Source organism: Patagioenas fasciata, chromosome 7, assembly GCF_037038585.1.
Source record: "Patagioenas fasciata isolate bPatFas1 chromosome 7, bPatFas1.hap1, whole genome shotgun sequence".
Taxonomy (NCBI): domain Eukaryota; kingdom Metazoa; phylum Chordata; class Aves; order Columbiformes; family Columbidae; genus Patagioenas; species Patagioenas fasciata.
The window spans coordinates 47,445,094-47,469,855 of record NC_092526.1 but is presented as its reverse complement, the minus strand read 5'-3'; the positions used below and the strand labels follow the sequence as shown (position 1 = coordinate 47,469,855).

The 24,762-nt window shown below is 52.0% G+C and overlaps 1 pseudogene; it reads right to left on the bottom strand.

Moving 5' to 3' along the window:
- Positions 1-1,197: 1,197 nt before the first annotated feature.
- Positions 1,198-23,725, bottom strand: LOC136116155 (olfactory receptor 14A16-like; annotated as a pseudogene).
- Between the last annotated feature and the right edge of the window lie 1,037 nt (positions 23,726-24,762).

The following is a 24,762-nucleotide window of genomic DNA, read 5'->3' as shown; positions in this document are numbered from 1 at the left end:
AGACACTTTCCCTTTTACACACAGAGGCAGGAGTCACAGTATCCCTCTGTCCTTCTGTTCCTGTTCCCAAAGAATGGGAGGCACCTCAGTCCTATGTTGTTTCACCATGTTCTACATTTGTTTTGATGTCCCACACCATTAGGAAAGGAGATTGGCTCAAGGAAGCACATCCAAGTGCTGCATTCCGGTGGTTTCCTATGGGATATTAGTCCCAACATGATATGACCTCAATGAACTGTCTGTCTCACAGGTCTTCATGGAACCACAAGGAACGGTGTTTGTACTGACTCAGATTCATATCACCTCATGTACATGATGTGCATGCTCAGTCTCATCTGTTCAATGCAAACATGGACATCTGAAATACTCATTCAGTGTAATTCCATGGAAGAGCAAAGAGCTCTGACCAGGGGTGAAAGGCCAGTGCTGGAAATGGTGGTTGGGAGGGGCCAGCCCATGACAATTGCCAGTGCACAGGGGCACAGCGTAGCCCCTGCTCTGCTGGTCCTGCAGGTCTCTGGCAGGAGGCCTGGCTGTGAGAGGACACTGGTGTGTGCCAGCCCTGCACACACACACTGTTCAGATGTACACTCGTGTTTCATCTGTGGCCACTTTTGTGGGCATGTTCTTAAGAGAAGGTTTGGAAGAAGACCTAATCCTTTAGTCACTGCCCTTAGGAGATCACCTTTCTATCTGGAAAGGCTGTTTTGAGCCCAGGTCTGTGACACAAGTGCGCATTGCCTGTCCCTGCCTGCGCTCACAGCACTGACACACAGCAGGATGGGGACCAAGCTGCCAGAGCACTCAGGTCTTGCACCAACACAAGGGATGGGAAGGAGAGTGTGGGAGTGGAACCAGAACAGCTCTGGAAGACCAAGCGCTTGTGCTGCCTGGCAGGGCTGCCAGGCTGGACTCTTGTCCCTCCACCCATTTACAGGAACTGTCCCTGCAGCTCCAAACAGGCCTTGCAGGAAAGATACAGTGAAAGAAGAGTCACTACAGAACCCTTCATTTTGTTTAAATACACAGAGATCATGGTTCCTCATTTGCCCAGCCAGTGATTATAAAAGAACAGAGTGAATTAGAAAGGGGATGACAATGTTTTCACAATAGAAAAAAACATCGGTAACAACAGAAAATACAAATTACAGGCTGGGCCTGTAATTAGTTACATTAAAACTGCTATACAGAATAAGTTTATTGGTTTGGTAAACACCCAGATATCTGTTTCCACAGGGCATCCTTGAGCTCCTGGTTCTTCATGCTGTAGATGAGGGGATTAATAACTGGAGGCACCATCGAGTACAAAATTGCCACCAGCAGGTCCCCGGAAGGAGAGGAGATGGAGGTGGGCTTCAGGTATGAAAATGCACCAGTGCTGAGGAACAGGGAGACCATGACCAGGTGAGGGAGGCAGGTGGAAAAGGCTTTGTGCCGTCCCTGCTCAGAAGGGATCCTCAGCACAGCCCTGAAGATCTGAACATAGGAGAAAAGAATGAAAATAAAACAAACAAATGCTAAACAAGAGCTGACCACAATAAGCCAGACTTCTCTGAGGTAGGAGTGTGAGCAGGAGTGCTTGAGGATCTGGGGGATTTCACAGAAGAACTGGCCCAGGGCATTGCCCTTGCACAGGGGCAGTGAAAATGTATTGGCCGTGTGCAGCAGACCACTGAGAAACCCAGTGGCCCAGGCAGCTGCTGCCATGTGGACACAAGCTCTGCTGCCCAGGAGGGTCCCGTAGTGCAGGGGTTTGCAGATGGCAACGTAGCGGTCGTAGGACATGACGGTGAGAAGGAAATATTCTGCTGTAGCACAGAAAAAGAAAAAAAAAGCTGGGCAGCACACCCTGCATAGGAGATGTTCCTGGTGTTCCAGAGGGAATTGGCCATGGATTTGGGAACAATGGTGGAGATGGAGCCCAGGTCGAGGAGGGAGAGGTTGAGCAGGAAGAAGTACATGGGGGTGTGGAGGTGCTGGTCCCAGGCCATGGTGGTGATGATGAGGCCGTTGCCCAGGAGGGCAGCCAGGTAGATGCCCAGGAAGAGCCAGAAGTGCAAGAGCTGCAGCTCCTGTGTGTCTGTGAATGCCAGGAGGAGGAACTGGGTGATGGAGCTGCTGTTGGACATTTTCTGCCTCTCCTGAGGACCTGTCCAAAGAGGAAAAGACAGTGACAGTTTAGGTGAGACTTCTCTGAGGAAAAACAACATGTCATTTCTCCTTGAACATCCCGTCTCTGAATGAGCAATGATACCTCTCATTCTCCATGACTACCGTCTGAATGGTATCGTTCATCACAGTTTAAAGCGTAGCTTTGGCATCTGGTTTCCCTGAGAATACTTCTGGGACAGGACTCCCAGTGTTGGTGTTCGAACAAAAAGTGGCCCACTTCCCCTCCCCATCCCAATACTAGACAGTAAGAGAACCAAGGACAGGTGGAGAAACAGGGAAGAACACTGCAGTACTCCCGAAATTAAAGGAAGGACAGAAAGGTAGACAGGGATGCTGGGAAACCTTCTCTCTGCGCAGCTGTGCTCACTGCCGCTCACATGATGTCACTGCAGGGCAAGTGCTTTTAGCATCTTTTTTTTTTGTGTACCTCATTCCAGGAACCCTTCACCTGGAGGTCCAGGTGCTGAGGTGGAGACTTGTGACCTGGGCCCCATTGCTTTGGGGTAGAGGCTCTTCTGGGGAAGAGAGCAGACAAGGGGATTGCACTGGGAAATGTGTCTGCAATCGAGAGGATGTGAGAGAGGTTCCTAAATCCCATCTCCAGCATTTCTGGTAGCAGTTAACTCTCCCTGCCCATGTCTGTGCTGCCTGCAGCTGTGTCTCTGTCCCTGGGTCTGCTCCCTGTCAGTGTCACAGACCCTGTCCCACCCGCTGTGTGCTCAGCTCTGTTCTGCTCACACCTCCTGGCACTGCCCAGGGGCAGCTCTGTGTGTGCAGGGGCTCAGGAGCAGCTCAGACAAGTCCTAACGAGAAGTGGGGTCTTAGCACCTTCTTTGGGGCAGAGAAATAAATTCCCATCTCACACTGCCCACCCAGCCAACCAACAGTGGAAAGAACTCAAAATCATCCCTATGAGATAAACACTTCCTCAGTGTCCCTGATCCATGCAGTTACCTCTCAATGGCAGAAGGACCCTGCCATGCCAGATCTTGCTCTTTCCACCAGATCTTCTTTCCTTGGTGTTTTTGGGATCTCCCCGGGCAGGCTGAGCGCTGACCCTGGCAGGTGGCAGATTCCCTGCCCTGGCACAGCCCTGGGGTGCAGGGACCCTGCTCTGCAGGACAGCCCTGGGCACCCCTGCCTGCACATTTACATTTACACCCCACAGCCACCCTTGGGATAACACAGCATTCACATCTTGTCACTCTTACAGTGCAGAAGGCAATCCCTGCTTTGCAACACATCCTCTCCTCTGCGTCAGAGAATCTCTGAAAGTTGTACTTACGTGTCTTGCAGGGTCTGCAATGTGACAGCTTTCTGAGATCCTACCAAGATTTGCAGATACAATGCCCTGCAGCCACAGGCTTCATGTCTGAGTAGATTTCATTTCCAGTGATCTCTCAGCATCCTCCCACCCCAGACTGCGTTTCCCTCTCTCTGCCTGGCTCCTGTGCCCTCGGTGCTGCAGGCAGAGCCCTCAGCCCTGCTGCGTGTGCAGAGGAGCTGCTCCTGGGCAGAGCTGTCTCTCTGCAGCGTTGCCGCTTGCCAGGAGCTCCCTCTGTCCCAGGAGCCCAGCCCAGCTCAGCAGCACAGGAGCAGCCCATGATGTCCCTTCCTCTGTCCCCTCTGGGCTCCCTCCAGGTGTCCCTGGGTCTCCAGGGACACATCCTTTGAAACAACCTCAAGTAATCAGTGATGTTGATTCTCTGTCCTCTGCAGCAACACTTCTTTCCAGCATTGTGTTCTTTGTATTAAACAATAAATTGGTATGAGAATCATCTTTTATTTTCCCATCATTAGACAGGACACCAGGAATGTTACAGCAAATGATTTGATTTCTCCTAGCTGAGGGAGGAATATCTTCAGTTGAAGGAATGTACGCATTTTGTTCTGGTTTTATACTCCCAGGTCTAGAGAGACATTCATCAATCTTTGGCCATCTCATGTCTGTGCTCTGAAGCAAAGCCTTTGCACACATGGGCTCTTGGACACTTGGTACCAGGTTTCTTGTGGCAGGTCAGAGCTGGGCTGGTGCCACAGCTGGGGTGGTTCAGCCCAGATGTGAGGCAATGGCCTCAGCCAGGGACCTGACTGGGGAGCTGGAGCTGTCAGTGCTACAGACAGAGCTGTGACATGGATGGAATGAACTGCCAGGCAGGGTGGCAGAAGTGAGTTCATCTGGTCTGCGAGGACAGCAGCCTCCAAGCACAGCAACAGTCCAGACCAGAACTCAGTCCAGACCTCTAAGGCAATCAAGGGCCCCATAATGAACTGTTACTACTGCAGGAACAAATAACAAGAAACAGGGACACTGTGTGGCTACTGATGAATTTAATAAGGGAAAGAGGTGAGAATCCCTGTGTCCTCTTGTCCTCCATTTTCACCAGCAATGTGTCCCAGGTCTCTGTGACTGGAGACAGAACAACCAGCAGTGGATGCGGATCAAGTCAGGGGTCACTGGAACTAACACAATCCTTTCCAGTCTATGGGACAGCAGGGGCAGCATCGCAGGAGCTGAGACAGCAGGACGATGTCACAGGGAGGCCACTCTCCACCATCTTGGAAAGCTCATGGAGACTGGGGGGACTCCCTGACCACTGGCAGCTCTCACACAGTGTATGCACTTTTCAAAATGGCCAATGGGTGAGCAGGGGAACTAAGGACTGTGCCCCAGAGCATGTCCACTGGGACCCCATTTCTGGGTGTCTGGAAGAGAAGGTGACGGGGTTTACCCAGGGCAGGTTGTGTCTGTCCATCCTCTTTGCTTTCTGTGAGGAAAGGACAGGGTTGTGGATGTGGGGAGAACATTGATGGTCTGTTACCTGGAAGTCAGCAAGGCATTCAGCGTCATCCCCCACAATGTGCTTGTGCCCAAGTTAGGATATTATGGTCTGTGTCAGTGTGCAAGTAGATGGGTAAAAGGCAATCTGGATGGTGGCTTAGAAGGACAGTAGATAAAGGGAAAAATTTCCATTCCTGAGGACAGTCGAGCACTGGAAGCTGTTTCCCAGCAGTGTCCATCCACTCTACATCAGAAAGTTACCACAATGTGTTTGTATAGACCCCTCACTAATCTGGTCTGACCCTGCTTTTAGGAGGAGGTTGGTCAAGACACCTCTTGAGGTGCCTTAGAGACTGAATGACACTGTCCTTCCTTCCTTCCTTCCCCTTCATGTTTCTGATTTGGAGAAAGCTCTCAGGTTCCCTCTGATCACAGAAATAATTCGCTTGAGGCGCAAGGCTACTTTACAAGTAACCATAAACAACCCTGATCACAACGTTTGTATCCTTTTTCATTTCCTCCAATCCAGCTTCCTCTTGTTTGCTGTCCTAATACCCTTCCAGAAAGAAAACACCACCTTGTTCATCCTTTCAGAGCAGGTTGTTCAAGAGGTGTCAGCATCCATGTACAGAGTCTGCACATCAGCCAGGCAGCAAAGCCACCGTTACAGAAATGCAGACGAGGCTCTTGACCAGCTCCTTGAACCCAGATATCAGCGTAACGTGTCTGCTGAGATTCCAGGGAACACCTGAACTTTAAGTGCAGAGCATGTGAGTGCTGGTTGGGTATCCTGGATTGTCTCCTGAGCCATGTGGTGCTTCTGGCTGTGAAGAGAATCAAAACCAACTTTTTCACTGGGTTAATCAATTTTACAGACTGTCACACAGGGAGTTGAAGGGAGCTCAGAACTCCAGTCTTTGTTGTACTATAAGGCTTGATACCCCATCCACAGGTACAGATCTAAATGGTCCAGATAGAGGGTGATCTTGCAAAAGTCACTCTTTGTGTCCCCAGTTGCATGGACGCTGCTCATGTGCCTCTGCAGAGAGTGGCAGAGGTTGGATCCCTTTCTCAGGAGAAACTCCTTGCTGAGCTACGGGGCTGGCTGAACAAGGTTTTATTGCATTTCACTCGGCATCAGATTTGACATATTTGGTGCTTTTCTGTGATCACTTCTTCTGCACAGATGATCACAGGAAGACAAGCATTTCATAAGAGTTGGTTACAAAGGCCCTGTCATGAACAAGAAATCTCACCGTGAGATCTGGAGGGAGTGAAGAAGATTATAACAAGCACCAAGAAGAGCCAAGAAGCTCAAGGCCTCTTCTGTAGAGCACGAGGCCCTGAGCAGCAGTGACCGGCCGTGTGTGGTGTGGGAGAGGGTCAGGGGATGTGGGGTAGAAAAGGGTGATGGCTGATGACTTCAGCAAATCCTTACAACCATGTTTGAGCCACAAGTGGAATGTGGTTGATGTCTGCGAGTGGAGGTGGAATAGGAGGAAGATTCTGGGGGGGTTATATAAGGAAGGAAGGCATGCTTCTCTAGGACTAGTCATATATAACAGTGCCATTTGCATGTTGTGGGCATGGCTGTGCCTGGGAGGTGGGGAATGGCTGCTGCTGGCGTGGCTGTGCTCAGTCATGGCCCATGAGCTGACCCTGCTCTGCTCCTCTCTTATACTGCCCACACTTGGATGGACCTCAGGAATCATCCATGAGCCTGGAGGAAGCACCAACATCTTGGAGTGTTGGCCCATTACTGGAGGACAAGAGTGAAAGGTTTGTGAGACACATGGGAGTGCAGGAAGAGAGTGGTCTATGTGTAGCAGTAAGTGTGTTAAAGAAGAAGATCGAAAGACCATGGGCTGGCCATGCTAATGTGGAATAGACTGATTTTTCTTTTTATTTTAGGGCAGCAGCAGAAGGAACTTGTGCATTTCAGTACTGGGGCATGGATCCAAATTGAGGATTCGAGCAAGTTTGGGACTTGGACAGCTCAGGTGATTGGTGACCATTGCCAGGTTTGTGAAAGAAGCTGAATGGGTTTGGGGGACGTCATAGGCATTGCCAAGTCTTCAGAAAACCAGAGCCTTGTGGTTAAAGCAAGAGCACGTGGCACCAAACCCACCCCCAAAACACAAATACCCTCCCAGTGACCACAGGCAGAGCCTGAGAACCATAAGAGTGAAAGGGTCTCCTTTGTCTGGTCCTGGGGTGAGGATTTGGCCATTCTGATGATTAACAAACATGAAGGGCTGACATGGCACCAGAGCCACCTCCACATCACCTTTACCACCTCTGACCATTGTCTCCAGGCTTCTCCTTGTCCAGCCTCCAGGGACAGGGACTGCTTGTGTCAGTGATGGCCCTCCCTGGGCTCCCAAACACCCTCAGAACATGGGGTTGGGTTCCCTCTTTTACTTCGTTAGAGGTTTGTTCATTCTTTCAGTAGCTGCAGTTCAGGATCATGGCAGCAGAGGGCTCATTAACATCCAAAATGCTCTTACAAGACAAGGCTCTGTGCAGCACTCTCCAAAAGTCTTAAAATTTGGTGTGGATGATTTCAGAGATTTCTGAACTGTAGCCAAACAGTGAGCATTTCCATAATAAATAGTAATAAATGCAAATATCTTATATTTCCGTCCCCCTCCCAAAGACCTCATTTCCAGAACAGCTGATATCAACAGTCTCCAATAAATATTGATCTAGAGAATCTCCTGATAAAGACTGAGTATGTCAGAGAAGTGGGTGCCTAAATCACCACCTGAGCGAGGAGACAGGCCAGGACACCTCAAGAGGAATCACACAACTCTGGACCTAGAGGTGGGTGTTCCTGGGAATCTCAGGTGCCACAGCACAGCGATACTTGTGTTCGGGGAGCTGTTCAAGTGACCCATCTCCTGTTCTGTAATGCTGTCTGAGTTTGCTCAGGTCACCCCTGACCTAAGTCCCATCCACTGCTGGGTGTTCTCCAGACTCCTGCCTTCAGGAACAAAGTTCCAGGAGACCTTGCTGGTGAAGAATGAGGCAAAAAAGCCATGAAGAACCTCAGTTCTGTCTGATTCTCCTCTTACAAAGTTCAGCAGTAGGCCCACATTCACCCTGACTATTCTTTTACTGTAAATGAAGCCAAGACAGTTCATCTTACTGTCATCACCCTCCCCCTGAGGTATCAAGTCATGGGGAGCTTTGGCATCATCCCCACATCCATGAACAAGCTTTCTAAATTCTTCCTTTGCAGCTCCCCCTGCTTCCACCTCCTGTGTGTTGCCTTTGTGCCCTGGAGCTCCATCAGTTCAGACAGGCAACCTCACGAGATAAATGCTTCTACTCTTGGTAATTTTCATCAAAAGTTCTTGTCCTTGGAGCAGGCTGTTCTCTAAGGCTTGTCGGATTTCCTGAGCTCCTTCATTCTTCTGAGATGCTTCCCATGGAAGCACCTGTATCAGCCCCCTAGTATGTCAAAGTCTTCTCCTCTGGAGCCCACCAGCCTGTGTTCTGCTGCTGGCCTTCCTCCCTCCCCTCTGGTGCCTGGGACCCCACTCTGTCCTGGTCACAACAGCCAAGGTGAACACTGATGTTCACATCCCTCACCAGCTCTCCCTTGTTTCCCAGTTCCAGATCCAGGTGAGCACACCCTTGTTGCCCACCAAGCAGACAAGGTAAGAAGTTGGCCCAAGATCCTTTGAAATGTTGGCACCAGTAGCTTTGCATGGCCAGTGAATGTCAGAACAATTGCAGTTCCCCATAGGAACCTGCTCATTGATTGGAGACTTCTTCAGGTTGCTGACAGAAGATTTTTTCCACTGCTTCTCCGTGATCAAGTAGTTTGTAACACCCAACACACTGTCACCCTGTACTGGGTTTACATGGCAAAGTCTTGGAACGGGGTGAGTGTGGGTGTGCTACAGTTGTCACCTCTCTGAGAAGACAACAGGAGTTTGACCAACGTCAGACAGAGCCGATTTCAGCTGCTCCAAGATGGACCCACTCCTTGCCAAATCTGAGCCACTCAGTGATGTTGGCAGCACCTCTGGGATATTGTATTTGAGAAAGGGTGAAAAACGCTGCACAACAGCAGGTGGGAGAGAGGAGGGAGGAAATGTGAGAGAAAAGCACTGCAGACACCAAGGTCATATCCCATAGGACCCAAGCAGGTCCCTCAGCAGGCCAAAGCTTGCTCTCCTAAATCCTGCTCTTGGCCTTGTGATCATCTCCCAGGAGCCTCAGCTCCACTTTCCCATCCCTGACTGTTCCATCCCTGACCAACTCTTTGTGGTTTGTAAGTGTGAAGTCCCACAGGGCACCTCACCCCACTGACTCCTCAGTCACCCGTGTCAGGAAGATGTTGTCAATGAGCTCCAACCCCTCCTGGATGGTTGGTACCTTGCAGATACTGGGATGTCTAAGGTCTGTCATGAGGACAGGGCCCTGGAAACATGAGGCTTCTTTCATTTGTCTGAAGGAGGCCTCATCTCATTCCTCTTCCTCATCAGAGATCCTCCAGGTGATGTCCAGTCACCACAACACTGCCCATGTTGTTCTGCCCTCTCATGCTGACTCCTCAACCTTCAGCTGACATTGTCTGTCCCCAGGCAGAGCTCCACGCATCTGGTATGTACCCATCAGATAACTCAATATTGAGAAGATGAAGTGACCAGTGCTGTATCAGGGTGGGACAATAACCCCATCCATCAGGACAGAGCAGGACCTGACACGCTGAGCAGTGACCCTGAGGAGAAGGGCCTGGGCACTCCAAGGTCCCCACACCAGCCCGTGGTGCATGCTCACCATGAACAAGGCAGCTGCACACGGGGCTGCATGAGGAGGAGCGTGGGCACACAGACACCTGGAGTTCTCATCCCATTCGGTTCAGCACTGGTGTGACCCCACACACACGGGGGTGTGCCAGTGTGCGGCTTCCCAGTTTGGAGAAGCAGGGGGGAACTGGAGAGTGCAGGGCTCTGCCAAGGCAGGTTCAGCACCTTGTGCACATGGTGTGGGATGCTGAGGGACCTGGGCTGCTTTGGCCCAGCAGCGCTGGGGAGGCTGCAGCAGTGCAGGAGTAGCCTGAGAGTGCTTGAAGGGTGGTTTCAGAGGTGGTGGAGGTTTTCTTCCTAGTGGGAAAGAGCATGGGAAAGAAATAATGGCCCAAAGTGCAGCTGGGGAGGTCCAGGCTGGACATGAGCAGAAAGGAATGTGACTGGAAGGGCAGTGCTGTGGTGGAGCAGGTCAGCAGAGGCTTTGTGCTCCAAGGGACAGCTGGGGAGGATGCAGAGATCTCAGCAAAGGAAGGAAGATGCTCAGCCAAGAGCAAGGTGGGGCAGCAGGGGGGATGTCTGCAGCCTGCAGGGAAAGAGGTGCAGGGGATGCCACAGCACAGGACGGGCTTTCGTGGAGATGACCAAGGGATGTAAAGAGGCTGAAAGCCCCCAACAGACATGAGCTCCTTCTCCCCTTGGCTATGGTTGTTGTCTCCACCTCTGAGGCCTGTGAGGAGACACCTTGTCCTTCCAGCACAGGGGCCTCATGGCCTCCTTGTCCCCAGCCAGGAACCTGGGAGCTGTGGGACCATAGTCCTGCCCTTGGCCTTGCACAGCCCCACATCACACTGTCCAGGAAGGGCCCTGGGCAACGTGGGAGAGACAGGATCTGACTTCCCAGGGCGGAGGTTAGGGCTTGGCCCTTCGGTTAATGAAACACAACCAGGTTTACTCAGCACAAGAGATGCCTTTACTTTTCCTGATCTGTCATCACTGCTTCCAGTTTTCTTCTCTAACTGACCTTCAGAATGATTTCTCAGTTGTGTCCCTCAGTGGGACTCATTAATGTTACAAGAAACTTTGGAGTTTGCATCAGACTTTGACTTCTTGAAAGGTTTCTTAAAATTCTTTTTTGTGTCTGAGGTCCATCAACTCAGCACCAAAGCCACCAGAGGGGTCATTAAAGCACCTTGGGCTGCTCCTGTGCTGCTGAGCTGGGCTGGGCTCCTGGGACAGAGGGAGCTCCTGGCAAGCGCCAGCGCTGCAGAGAGACAGCTCTGCCCAGGAGCAGCTCCTCTGCACAGCGCAGCAGGGCTGAGGGCTCTGCCTGGGGATCTCAGGGAGACGAGCAAGGCAGAGAGAGATTAAAGGTGGTCAGGACTGGGAGGATGACTGAGAGCTCACTGGAGGAGAAACCTTTGCAGCCCTTGCCATGGTAAGTGTCTGGGTGCAGGGCAATGCAACTGTAGCTCCTGGAGGCATCTCCTCAAACTGGCACAGGCACAGCTGGTGAGATCTGTAAGGAGGGGGCTCTTGTCAGGCAATGTTGAACAGCTGTGAAGCTGGGTGAGCACCCAGGGGTGCCCAGGGCTGTCCTGCAGAGCAGGGTCCCTGCACCCCAGGGCTGTGCTGGGACAGGGACTCTGCCGCCTGCCAGGGTCAGCGCTCAGCCTGCCCGGGGAGATCCCATGGCAGAAGCTGCTGGGGAAATGAGCGTTCGCCCATAAGGGCAGTAAAGGTGCTTCTGCTGTGGAGAGGGTGCTGTGTGGGTCAGGGCTGCTCAGAGCTCCAGATCACCCCACAGACACTACAGAGAGTCCTTCTGAACCACAACATCAAGACAGCAAAAGCTGCAAGGGAAGGAGTCTGTGCTTTCAGTTTTCCACTCTTGGTTGTCTGGGTGTGCAGTGGGAGATGGGGATTTATTTCTCTCTTTGGAGAAGACACTGAGACCCCAGTTCTCATTAGGAGTTGTCTGAGCTGCTCCTGAGCCCCTGCACACACAGAGCTGCCCCTGGGCAGTGCCAGGAGGTGTGAGCAGGACAGAGTTGAGCACACAGCGGGTGGGACGGGGTCTGTGACACTGACAGGGAGCAGACCCAGGGACATAGACACAGCTGCAGGCAGCACAGGTATGGGCAGGAAGAGTTAACTGCTACCGGAAATGCTGGAGATGGCATTTAGGAACCTCATTCACATCCTCTCGACTGCAGACACATTTCCCAGTGCAACCCCCTTGTCTTCTCCCCAGCAGAGCCTCTGCCCCAAAGCCATGGGGTCCAGGTCATGAGTCTCCACCTCAGCAGCTGCACCTCCAGGTGAAGGGTTCCTGGAACGTGGCACACAAAAAAGGTGCTAAAAGTACTTGCTCTACAGTGTCATTAAGTGAGTGGCAGCAGCACAGCCGGGTAAGGAGAAGGTTCCACAGCATGCCCGTCTGCCTTTCTGTCCTTGCTTTATTTTCTGGTAGCACTACAGTGTTCTTCCCTGTTTCTACACCTGTCCCTGGAGCTCTTGCTCTCTGGAGTTGGGGTGGGAGTTTTTGTTCTGACACCAACTCAGGCGGTTTTGCCTCACAGGTGTGTCCATGGAAACGAGATGTCCAAGCTGCATTTTAAACTGTGATGAACTGTTTTTCTCACTTGGTAAAAAGAGAGAATGAGCAGAAACATCCCTCCATCAGGGAGGGTTTTTTCCATGAGAAACAGCCTGTTCATTTTCTTCAGAGAAGTCTCCCCTAACTTGTCACTGTCTTTTCCTCCTTGCACAGGTCCTCATACCCACAGGCAGCAGATGTCCAACAGCAGCTCCATCACCCAGTTCCTCCTCCTGGTGTTCACAGACACACGGGAGCTGCAGCTCTTGCACTTCTGGCTCTTCCTGGGCATCTACCTGGCTGCCCTCCTGGGCAACGGCCTCATCATCACCACCATAGCCTGGGACCAGCACCTCCACAGCCCCATGTACTTCTTCCTCCTCAACCTCGCCCTCCTCGACATGGGATCCATCTCTACCATTGTCCCCAAGTCCATGGCAAACTCCCTCTGGGACACCAGGGCCATCTCATACTCAGGATGTGCTGCACAGCTCTTTTCATTTGCCATCTTGATCACAGCAGAGTATTCCATGCTCACCATCATGTCCTACGACCGCTACGTTGCCATCTGCAAACCCCTGCACTACGGGACCCTCCTGGGCAGCAGAGCTTGTGTCCACATGGCAGCAGCTGCCTGGGCCACTGGGTTTCTCAATGCTCTGCTGCACACAGCCAATACATTTTCACTGCCACTGTGCAAGGGCAATGCCCTGGGCCAGTTCGTCTATGAAATCCCCCAGATCCTCAAGCTCTCCTGCTCACACTCCTACGTCAGGGAACTTGGGCTTCTTGTGGTTAGTCTTTTAGTAGCATTTGGGTGTTTTGTGTTCATTGTGGTGTCCTATGTGCAGATCTTCAGGGCCGTGCTGAGGATCCCCTCTGAGCAGGGACGGCACAAAGCCTTTTCCACCTGCCTCCCTCACCTGGCCGTGGTCTCCCTGTTTGTCAGCAGTGCCATGTTTGCCTACCTGAAGCCCCCTCATTCTCCTCCCCATCCCTGGATCTGGTGGTGTCTGTTCTGTACTCGGTGGTGCCTCCAGCAGTGAACCCCCTCATCTACAGCATGAGGAACCAGGAGCTCAAGGATGCCCTGTGGAAACTGATGACTGGATTAATTCCTGAAGCACCAAACTGCCCATCTCCTTCTGCATAGCAGTTTTAATGTAACTAATTTCAGGCCTGGCCTATCATCTCTATTTGTTGTTGTTGGTGGTGTTTCTATTGTGATAATGTCATCCCCTTTCAAATTCTCTGTCTGCTGTTCTTTTATAACCACTGACTGTTCCCTTTGTGTATTTAAACAAATTAAAGAGCCCTGTAGTGACTCTTTTTCATGGGATCCTTTCTCCAAGACCTGTTTGGAGCCGCAGGGACAGTTCCTGTGCATGGGAGGAGGGGAAATGAGTCCAGCCTGGCAGCAGAGCCAGGGAGCACCAGCGCTTGTTCTTACAGAGCTGTTCTGGTTCCACTCTCACACTCTCCTTCTCATCCCTTGTGTTGGTGCAAGGCCTGAGTGCTCTGGCAGCTTGGTCCCCATCCTGCTGTGTGTCAGTGCTGTGAGCGCAGGCAGGGACAGGCAATGGGCACTGCTGTGACAGAGCTGGCCTCACAACAGCCTTTCCAGATAGAAAGGTGATCTCCTATGGGTACAGCATGATGGTTTAGGTCTTCTTCCAAAGATTCTCTAAAGAATATGCATATGAAAGTGGCCATGGATGCAAACCCCAGTGTACAGCTGAACAGTGTGTGCGTGCAGGGCTGGTACACAGCAGTGTCCTCTCACAGCCAGGCCTCCTGCCAGAGACCTGCAGGACCAGCAGAGCAGGGGCTGGGCTGTGCCCCTGTGCACTGGACACCCCTCAGAAGGAGCCACAGGGCATCATCATGGACTGGGCCCTCACAACCACCATTTCCAGCCCTGCACTCTCACCGAAAGAGGCTGTTCTTCCCTCCATGGATGGACACTCAATGAGTGTTTCAGCAGTCCATGTTTGCTTTGGACAGATGACATGTGAGTATGAACATCATGTACGCGAGGTGACATGAACCCGAGTGAGCACAAACACCATCAACTACTCCTTTCCATTCTGTGAAGGTCTGTGGAACACATGAGGTCTTGAGCTCACTTCATATTGGGAGGAACAACCTATGGGAAATCACCTGAATGCAGCACTGGGTTGTGCTTCCTTTGACTGAGGTCCCCGTGTCCATTCCCCATGATGTGGGACATCTCAGATGAGTCCAGAGCAGGTGACACAGCACAGGGGTGAGGTGCCTCTCATCCTTTGGGAGTGGAAACAGGAAGCCAGAAGGACACTGTGACTCCTGCCTCTGTGTGTAAAAGGGACAGACTCTGTCTGTGAGCATCCCTGGGTGCATAAGGAGTCCTGAGATCAACTCAGATATGGATGCCAGACAGAACCCTGATATTTCTCTGTGTGACTCCAGGAACAGATCCCACTGGATCAGTGAGATTCATCTCAGCTGCACTGGACAGGATCATTGCAGGATCGTTCTCCAATCTGCTACATCACCCTTGCCTGTGATTCCACATTGTGCTTTCATAAGTGCCATAGAAACCAGAATGGTTCTGGGGTCCTAAGGAAATGCAGATCTCAAACCATCTTCAAGAGGAGCAGGAATAGGAACGGGGAGAATAACAGGCTGGCCACCCTACCTCCCTCCCTGGGAAGGGGATGGGACGCGTCCTCCTGCAGCCGCTTCCAGGAATGTGAAGGACAAGGAAGGGACTGCTGAACCCAAATGGACAGGGGAAAGAAAGGTATGTTGTGTACAGGGCATTTGCAAGGCCTCAGCCATGGTCCCCTTCTGGCCAGAGTGGTGCTGATGGGGCTCAAGAAGTGGATGCTGGGTGGGATGCTGGCTGAACCGTCAAGCCCAAATATCATCAGTGGTACAAAGTCCTCCGTGCAGCCAGTTACTGGTGTCATCTCTCAGTGACCAGCACTTGGGTAACACTGTTGAACATCTTTATTCTCCCCTTCCAGGATGTAACACTGTGCATTTTCAGTGCCTTTGAGGATGACGGAGGCTTTTCATTCACCTTGCTCGTAGGAAAAATATTTGACAAATTTGACAAAGGTGAGGGAGTGAGATGGGTGTCTGCAGCCTGCAGGGAAAGAGAAGCAGGTGTAGGATGATGTAGAGCACGACTCAATCTTGGTCAGGTCCTGGGTCCTCAGGAGGGGATGGATGGGTGTGGTATTATGAGGTCTCAGACACTCATAATCCAGTCACAATCGTGTGGCTGTGAAGGGACAGTGAGGTCAGTTTTGTCTCTGGAGGTGACAGCTCAGCAGCAGGGACATGGTTGGGAAAGAACCTCTGCCTAAGTACCCACTTGCCCTACCCAGGAAGAGACCTTGGAGACGGGTTGTCATGTCCATCCCAGCTGAGAACATGACGGGACAGCAGCAGGGATATGGTCGTGTCTGTCAGAGAAGCTGAAAGGCCAGCAGCACTCATGGGATTGAGGAGATCATGGAGTAGTTACTTCTCTCTGGTCAAGTGCAAGACCACAAGAAGTCTAATGGGTTGGGTTCCCTGCATGAAGGGCAGTTTCTGAGAGGTTCGAGTTTTCCTTAGTAGTAGAAATAAGCAGGAAAGAGAAAAAAAATGTCACAAAGGGGAATTTGGAAGGTGAGGACTGGATACCAGGAGTAAGAAATGTGACTGGAAGGGCAGTGCTGTGGTGCAAGAGGTCACCCAGAGGGAGCTGGATCAGCCCATGGTTTGTGTTCCAAGAGCAGCCAGTGAGGGTGCAGACACAGCAGTGAAGGTGCAGAAATGCTGGGGTGAGAGCAGGTGGGGAAGCGAGATGGGTGTCTGCAGCCTGCAGGGAAAGAGGGGCAGGGGTAGGACCGTGTAGAACAGCCTGTGGTGGAGATGGCAAAGGGCGCTGGCAAGGCTGGAAGGGACCCACAGAACCCAGGTCTCTGTCCCCTTGGCCATGCCAGTTGTCTCTGCCACTGAGGTCCAGGAGAAGCCATGTTGTCCTCATGGCACTGGGGCCTCGTTGCCTCCTTGCAGCCCCATGCGGAAGCTGGAAGTTGTTGTTCCAGTGTTGTCCTCCCCTGGGCCTCGCACACCCACATCCCACAGTCCAGGAAGAGCCCTGAGCCGTGTGTGAGGGACAGGATCCCCCTTCCCATTGCCTGCAGGTCATGGCTTCTCCTTTCTGCTTCAGAAATCAAACCAAGGGGTTTTTGAGCATCAGAGCTGAAGAGAAGACTAAAACGAGACCTCGTGGTGGTTACAGCTTCCTCACAAGGGGAGAAGGAAGGGTAGGTACTCTGGTGGTAAGTGACAGAACCCGAGTGAATGGCAGAAGATGTGCCATGGGAGGTTCAGGTTGGACATGAGGAAAAGGTTCTTCACCCAGAGGTGCTGGACACTGAACAGGCTCCCAAGGAGGTGTCACGTCCCCAGCCTGACAGTGTTCAAGAAGAGACTGGACAATGTCTTCAGACACACGATGTGACCCGTGGGATGTCCTGCGCAAGGACAGGAGTTGGACTCGATTATCCTCATGGGTCCCTTCCAACTGAGGACAGTCTATGAAATACTAGGTCACAAGTCCATGTTATCATTGTACAGTTGAGATGTAACCATACACATCATGTGCATGTCCACTGTGTGCATGTGGTGAGATGAACCCAAGGGAGCACAAATGCCATCAGATATTCCCTGGGGTGCCATAAAGGTCAGAGGGACAGAGATGGCGTTCAGGGGTCTCTTCCAAACTGTGGTATTGTAGGATTCCACAAATCTTTTCCTTGGAGAGCTCTTTCACATCAGAATAGAGAGAGGAAGGAGAAAAAAATGAGGCAGAAGGAGAGATATAAAATGCCCCAGAGTAAATATAGCAGCTCCTCTGAAGAACGTTTCTCCACTCAAAACATTGATAGGAAATCTATTGGATACATTTGATGAAAGCAGCTGAGTTTGATCTGCTCACACACTGGACCACAAGGAGGGTGATGGCTGGGTACGATGCCATGTGGTCACTTGTGTCTCAGGAACTCATAGTCCAGTAGGAAGCCAATGGCTGTGGAGGGCACTGTGAGGTCACTTCTGCCTCTGCAGGGGATAGGCCAACAGCAGGAACATGGCTGGGAAAGGACTGTGAGGTCACACATACGAGACGAGCAATCGGGCCCAGTCAGCATGGCTTTGTGAAAGGCAGGTCCTGCTTGACCAGCCTGATCTCCTTCTATGACAAGGTGACCGGCTGAGCAGATGAGGGAAAGTCTGTCATGGGGAGTGAATCCGCCACAGAGGCTGTGGGTGTTGTGTCCTTAGACTGCAGTAAAGCCTTTGACACCGTATCCCACAGCATGTCCTGGAGAAGCTGCAGCTCATGGCCTGGATGGTGTATCTGTGATTGGTAAAGAACTGGTTGGAGGGCCGGGCCCAAAGAGTTGTGGTGAACGGAGCCAAATCCACTTGGCCTCCGGTCCCAAGTGGTGTCCCCAGGGCTTCAGTATTTGGCTCAGTTCTATTTAACCTTTATCAATAATCTTGATGAGGGGATGGAGTGCAGCCTCAGTAAGTTTGCAAATGACACCAGGTTGGGTGGGAGTGTTGATCTGCTGGTGGGTGGGAAGGCCACACAGAGAGATCTGGACCAGCTGGATTGTTGTGCTGAGGCCAATTGCCTGAGGGCACTGGGTCCTAGATAGGGTCACAACAACCCCAGGCAGCGCTACAGGCTTGGGGAAGAGAGGCTGGTAAACTGCCTGATGGAAAGGGATCTGGGGGTGTTGATCGACAGTGGCTGAACATGAACCTGCATGTGCCCAGGTGGCCAAAAAGGCCACCAGCATCCTGCCTTGTATCACTAAGGGGAGACCCCGCTGTCCACAACTGCCTGAAGGGAGGTTGGAATACGGAGGGTGTTGGTCTCTTCTATGAAGTAGCAAGTGACTGGACAAGAGGAAATGGCCTCAAATTGTGCCAGGGGAGGTTTAGATTGGATATTAGGAAAAAATTCTTCCTGGAAAGGGTTGTCAGGCATTGGAACAGTCTGCCCAGGGCAGTGGTGGAGTTGCCATACCTGGAAGGGTTTAAAAGGTGTTTAGATGAGGTTCTTAGGGACATGGTTTAGTGCTAGATTTATTTTATGGTTGGACTCAATTATACTGAGAGTCTCTTTGAACTGAAATAGTGCTATGATTCTCTGTTACCAACTGGAAAATTCTTCTATCTCTTCTTCAAAGTGCTCTTCACACACCTGCCTCTTTACCTACAGTCCTGAAACTTCTCTAATTAAGCACACAATCTTGAATAGCAGATGTAAATGATGAAAGCACCACGGCTCTATCAGTCTGGTCTGATCCCTACCAGTCCCAGGCAAACACCTCAGGTACACAGGGGCCTCTCAAGGTTTGCACGGGGTGCTTATAGTGAGACCATTTTGCTCAGCCCGAAAACCTGAGAACTCCCCTCAAAACTGAAAAACAAAACCAACAACAACAAAAAGAACAAAAAGCCCCACACTCTTTTTTTCATCAGATTAAATAATTCAATATTTCCATTAAAATATCCATGGAAGTTCTGTTCTGTCAAACTATGAATTTTCAGTATGTGTATGAACTGTGGGAGATGAAACATTGACCTTTCCCTGTGCTTGCATTGCCAGAATTCTGTCCATCACAATGTGTATTTAATCCCCTGAACATCCAGGAGTTTCTGCCTGTCCTTATCCAGCTCACCATGTCTGAACTCATCTCTTCAGAAGCCGGTCTGGACATTTGCACTTTCCATCGCTCCCCAGAGGTTCTTCCCCTCTCACTCTTTGCTCATTCAGAGCCTCTCAGCTCTCACTCTGCTTTGAGCTTCAGGCAGGTAAAGTCTTTCAGCAGTTGCTCTTGTACTCCCTACAGGCAACTCTTCAATTATGGCAATGGACCTCGCTGGAAACTGCTTAATTTAACCATAGAACTGAGAAACATCATTCAGTTCAATTCTGGAAGTTTTTTTGGTTTTTTCTCTGCTTTTTTTGTTTCCTCTAATTAAAAATTACCTGGTGCCTGTTTACATCCAGTTCTCTAAGGAAACATGAAGTGATTCCTGCAAAGAAGCTGTAACAATCAGTGCAAACTTCAGTGCAGAATCCGATGTAAAGAAATGTGCTGTAAATCCCAGGGGCCAATGAGCAGAACAGGGAGTTTGGGGAGCTGATTATAGATTTTCTGCTAACAGTTTGAGTACAGAAACATTCTTCTCAGGACCTGCTCTGTTTATTTGACACCTTTCAGGTCTCCTCCTCTGCCTGTATTTTTTTATTTTCTTGTTCCTCCACCTATTCCTTCTTCCAAAACCTTTCCAAGGGAAAGATTCCTTGAATCACAGAGCAACTCAGGTTGAACATCATCTTGTATCACTGTCCTGCTCAGGGCAGGGTAAACCAGGTGAGGTTGTCCAAGGCCTCTGCCCAGCTTTGCACCATCCACAAAGGAGCTGGAGGTTCGCTCCATCACATTATACAGGGGGGGAATAAAGATGTTCAACAGTGTTGGCCCAAGTGCTTGTCCCAGAGGGATTCCACTGGTAACTGGCTCTATGGGGGACTTTGTACCACTGCTGACATTTGGACTCTACGGGGGACTACAGATGCTATATAAAATGCTGTATAAAAAGATGTGCTCATGTTTTTGTGACAGTAGTGTATTGAAAAATGAAAACATAACGAGTTTGCTGGTTTAAGAGTTGGGGTGTTTGGTTGGAGAAGAGAGGCTCCTGGGAGACCTTATTGCAGCCTTTCTGAACTGAAAAGGGGCCAATAAGAACAATGGGGACAGACTTTTGAGCAGGGCTTGTTGTGACAGGACAAGGGGTGATGGTTTAAACCAGAAGAGGGGAGAGTCAAGGAATGAAATGAGGAAGAGATTTTTTGCAGTGAGGGTGGTAAAACACTGGGACAGGTTTCCCAGAGAGATGGTGGATGAACCATCCTGGAGACATCCCAGGCCAGGCTGGACGGGGCTCTGAGCAACCTGAGCTGGTGAAGATGTCCCTGATCACTGAAGGGAGTTGGACCAGATGGGTTGTGAATGTCACTTTCAACTCCAACTGTTTTGTGATTCTAGGATTCAGTGACAGGAAAGACTGGATGTATCAATGCTTGATTGCCGGAAAAGGTCTTGTCTGGCTTGTGTGAGCCAAGTTGGCAGCTTCACCCAGCAGGTCTCCCCACCTGAGTGGAGAGCTGAACCACTTCTGTACAACCGACCCTGCCCCTGCCCCACAGTGCCCAGAGGATGCTGCCCAGGGCCCCAGGATGGGGATGTTGTGAAGCGGATGCCCCCTCAGAAAGCCAGGGAGAGCTGCATGTCATGAAGATGATGGAGTGGAGCATGTCCCATGTGAGGAGGTGATTCTGGTGCCATTTTGAGCCCTGAGGTGATTCTAGCACCACGATTTTGAGGCAGCTTGGGGGTCAAACCCTTGTTCTCCTTTCTTCCCTGGTGAGACCATACCTGGAATATTGTGTCCAGTTGTGGTCCCTCAGTTCCAGGACAGGGAACTGCATAATTTTCCAAGGATTTGTCTGCTCCGTAGGCTGAAAACAAACTGCATGGAGGGGGGAGTAAGTGTGCTAGGGGAGAAAAAGGAGATGGAGAGCTTGCAAGGACCTGTAGCAGATTCTGAGAGCCTGCTGCCATCCTAGAAAGATTTGGCTTGTGCAGCCGTTGAGAGGTAACGGCCAGCTAGGATGGGTCCCCACAGCAATGCTTTGGGAGCGTGGGCACGTGCATCTCCCTAACCAGGCAGCAGAATGCACTTTGGGCCCAGTAGAAGGAAGGTGGCAGAGGCAATGCATTGGAGAGCTGGCATGCTAAAACTGGGAGTTGGATGAGGCCACCTCCTTTAGCAAGTGAGTCATTGAACAGCTCAGAAGTACTGTAAAAACTCACCTGGAGAGAACCCTGGTTGTCGCAAAAGGGGGAAACGGTAGATTCTGTTGCTGAAAACGGACTGTGTTGTTTTGTGAATGTGGCTTCAGCCCTTTTTCTTAAAAGTAGGCTCATACATGCTTAAGAAAGCTAATGACGATCATGTTGAAAACAAAGAATCAGTGTGGTGAGGCTCTAGAGTGGCCCTTGGTCTGTCCTGCAAACAAGCTCTGAATGCGGATTCTTGCAGGGGTAGCGGAGCAGGCAGCAGCATCTCTGAGCAAAGCTCTGGGGGACGGGGTCCCATGTGCTGGGGACAGCTTCCCTCACCATTCTCTGCTCCCTTCTCCTTCAAGCAGGGGCTGCCCTAGGCCACGCACAGCCAGTCCCAGCGGGAGATGGGTGTCTCCGGGGAGGCCACCTGGACTCTGTGATGTGGGCAACATGTCATAGCCAGAGACCATTGTGACACGGGGGTCCCCACCCTGACCGTAAGGGTATTTAAGGAGTGAGAGTCCTGGGGTGCTCACTCCCCGGAGAGCAGCTTCTAAGGAGGCAGCAGCTTCTCAGGAGGCAGCAGCTTCTCAGGAAGCAGCAGCTTCCACAAGGCAGCATTTCCCCTGGGTGCTCGCAGCAGCTCTGCAGTAGACGAGGCCCAAGATGCCCACGGACAAGGAGGCGAAGACCCACTCCCAGCCCTTCAGGCTGCCGCCCTTGCTCCATAGGCCACAGGGGAGGGGCGGGACAGGGCAGGAGGGAGAGGTCGGAGGTTGGACAGGGCCGCACGCAGCTGCTGCGGTGCTGTGGCTGCCGGCTCCATCCTATGTGTCCTGCTCCTCCTCCTGCCCGCAGGTCAGCCACAGCCTGGGCCAGCACACCATCCACAGCACCTGGGTCACCCCCTCGGTCCAGGAGTGCTTCCAGGATCACCATGAAGGTCCCCAGGAGGGGTCTGGCTGGCCCCGCAGCACCAACACTGAGGCAGCAGCAGAGGCACAGTGCCTGGCACCTGCCCCACAGGGCCCCACAGCTGACGATGTGACTCTGTGGAACACAGCCCAGCGCATCGTCAGTGAGGCCGTGCGCAGGGCAGTGCCTGAGATCCTGGGAACTGGCCAGGAACCGGAGGAACAGCAGGACCTGGCCCAGTGCTTGGATGTGGAGGATGAGAACAGCAAAGAGGGGTGCCAAGGCAGAGACAACACCATCCACAGCATCTGGATCAACCCTTCAGTCCAGGAGCACCTCCAGGACGCCCCTGCAGGTCCCCAGGAGGGGTCTGGCTTGCCCAGCTGCACAGACACAGAGGTGACAGCATGGGCAGAGAGCCCAGCACCTGCCCAGCACAACCCCACGGAGGACGATGTGGCTCTGTCGGACATCGTGGAGTACATCGTCAGTGAGGCTGTGCGCAGGGCTGAGACTGAGATCCAGGGACCTGGCCAGCAATCAATGGAACAGCAGGACCTGTCCCAACACTTGGAATCTTCCAAAGTGACTTGAAGTCACTGAGTCTCCTTTGGCAGGAAAACCTGAGGGACAGGTCAGCACAGCCCCTCTCGTCCCAGCTGCAATCAAGGAAGGAGAAAACATGGTTTCTCCAATGTCTGGGGAGCATGGAGGAGAGACCAGCACAACCATCGCCTGCCCAGCAGCACACGAGGAGGAAGATGCTTCTTTGTTGCCTCAGCAGCCTCCGGCAGACGCTGGCACACTCCACCTTCCCCCAGGCATCACCAAGCTCCCGCTCGCCCCAGCTCCACGGCGACGGCCTTCCCGGTTCAGGAGGGTGCTTTGGGCTCTGCGCAGGGCTTTCCGCTGCAGCTGCACTGCGGGACAGCAAGAGGAGTAGAGCCCGGCTGCCAGCGCCACGCAGGTCCCTGGACATGGCGGCTGGTCCTGAGCCTGCACAGCATCCAGAGGGAGCGGCTGAGGGTGGCACGCCAGGGATGGGTGCATGGACGGCGACCGCGGCATTCACCTGCCCTGAGGACATGGTGTTGCCAGCCTCTGCTTGGCCTTGGGTACTTTATATCTAAGCAATAAAGCCAATAAAAAATTACAGCTTTCCCTCCATGCTCATCTGTTCCCGCTCCATCTCGGGACAAAGAAGGATGCAAGAAATCTCTGTCCTCGGGGTGTCCTGGCATTGGTTGTGGGAAGCCCTGGGCTGGTGCTGCCGCAAGCTGGCAGTCTGGTCGGATCCCCCTCAAGCTCCCTTCCCACCCGCCTGTCTCCAATTCGAGTCAAGGACTCAGAACATTTGAGATCTATTGCCGACTTGGCCTGGTTGACCTAATCCCTGCAGCGTACGGCATCCCCTTTGTCTCACAAGGAATCCCCCCATTGCGGGGGTGTTTTGGAGCACCTACATGAGCTGATACAGGCAAGACCCTCCAAACCCACACGTGGTCCCTCGCCTCCCCTGAGGGTCTTCCAAGTCAGAAAGAGCCAGCTGCTCACTCACTTGCTGGAAATCTGAGCCATGATCCATTTCCGCACAAGGCTCTGATGTACAAGGATTCCAGCATCACAAGAGCACGTTCAAGCCTGAGACACCGGGGAGAAGCGCCGCAAACAGTGCTGGTCTTGAGAAGAAATCCACCCGGTCAGAGCTTTGTTTGAGATGCGAGTTCCTCTGCCCTGGGTTTCTGAGGTCTAAAAATGGAGGGAGGCTCAGGTATAAACCCGGTTAGACAAGAGCCGCAGCAGCTGCTGATCCCTGAGTGGCCCGTTGCAAACCAGCCACGACTGTGGCTACTGCATGCCCTGGGCTGCACCCTTCGCAACATCCTCCTCTTCCCCAGCACCTGTGCACACTGCACAGAACCAGAGCTGATTGCAATGGCTGGGGCAGCACCGCGCAGCAGCAGCATCTCTCTCCCCAGCCTACAGCTGCTTAGTTGCTGTCATGGTCCATTCGGTGATGGACTCGTTACGGTTTGTTTACCTTGATCCTGAAGCACAAAATTAAGGCAACCAAAATGCCAAGGGGTTATAATTCTATCACACAGTGTTACTTTATTATTTTGCCCATAAAGCGGCATGTGAAAGAGAATGTAGAGGAAAAAGGGAAAGAACAATGAAAAGGGGGGAAAAGGATTTGGTTACCACCAAACAAGTCCCAAAGGCATCCCTCTGGTCTCCAGTCCCGAAGACTCCCGCCGGTCCTCTGTTGTGATTTAGGATCCTTTGGTGGGGAGATCTCGACGATGTCCAGTCAGGAACCATCTTTGACACGTCTTCATCCCCCTCACTCCCACGAGTTGAGGCCAATCTCTGCCTTTGTTTCGCAACCCAGGCTTAACTGCGCAGGCTCGAACAGTCCTTGCTTTGCTTGCCAGACCCCGTCTGCGCCTGCATGGCCTCCTGTTCAGAGGTCTCTTTATGGTCCATTGGGTGACCCCAAAACCCTTGGCAAGCCTCTGTGCATGCTCTTCTTCATTGGCTTTAGTAACAGGGAGCAGATGGAGGGAGAGTTTGGCTGAAGCAGCAGGTGAAAATCCATCTTCAGGACAGCAGAGATTGTTC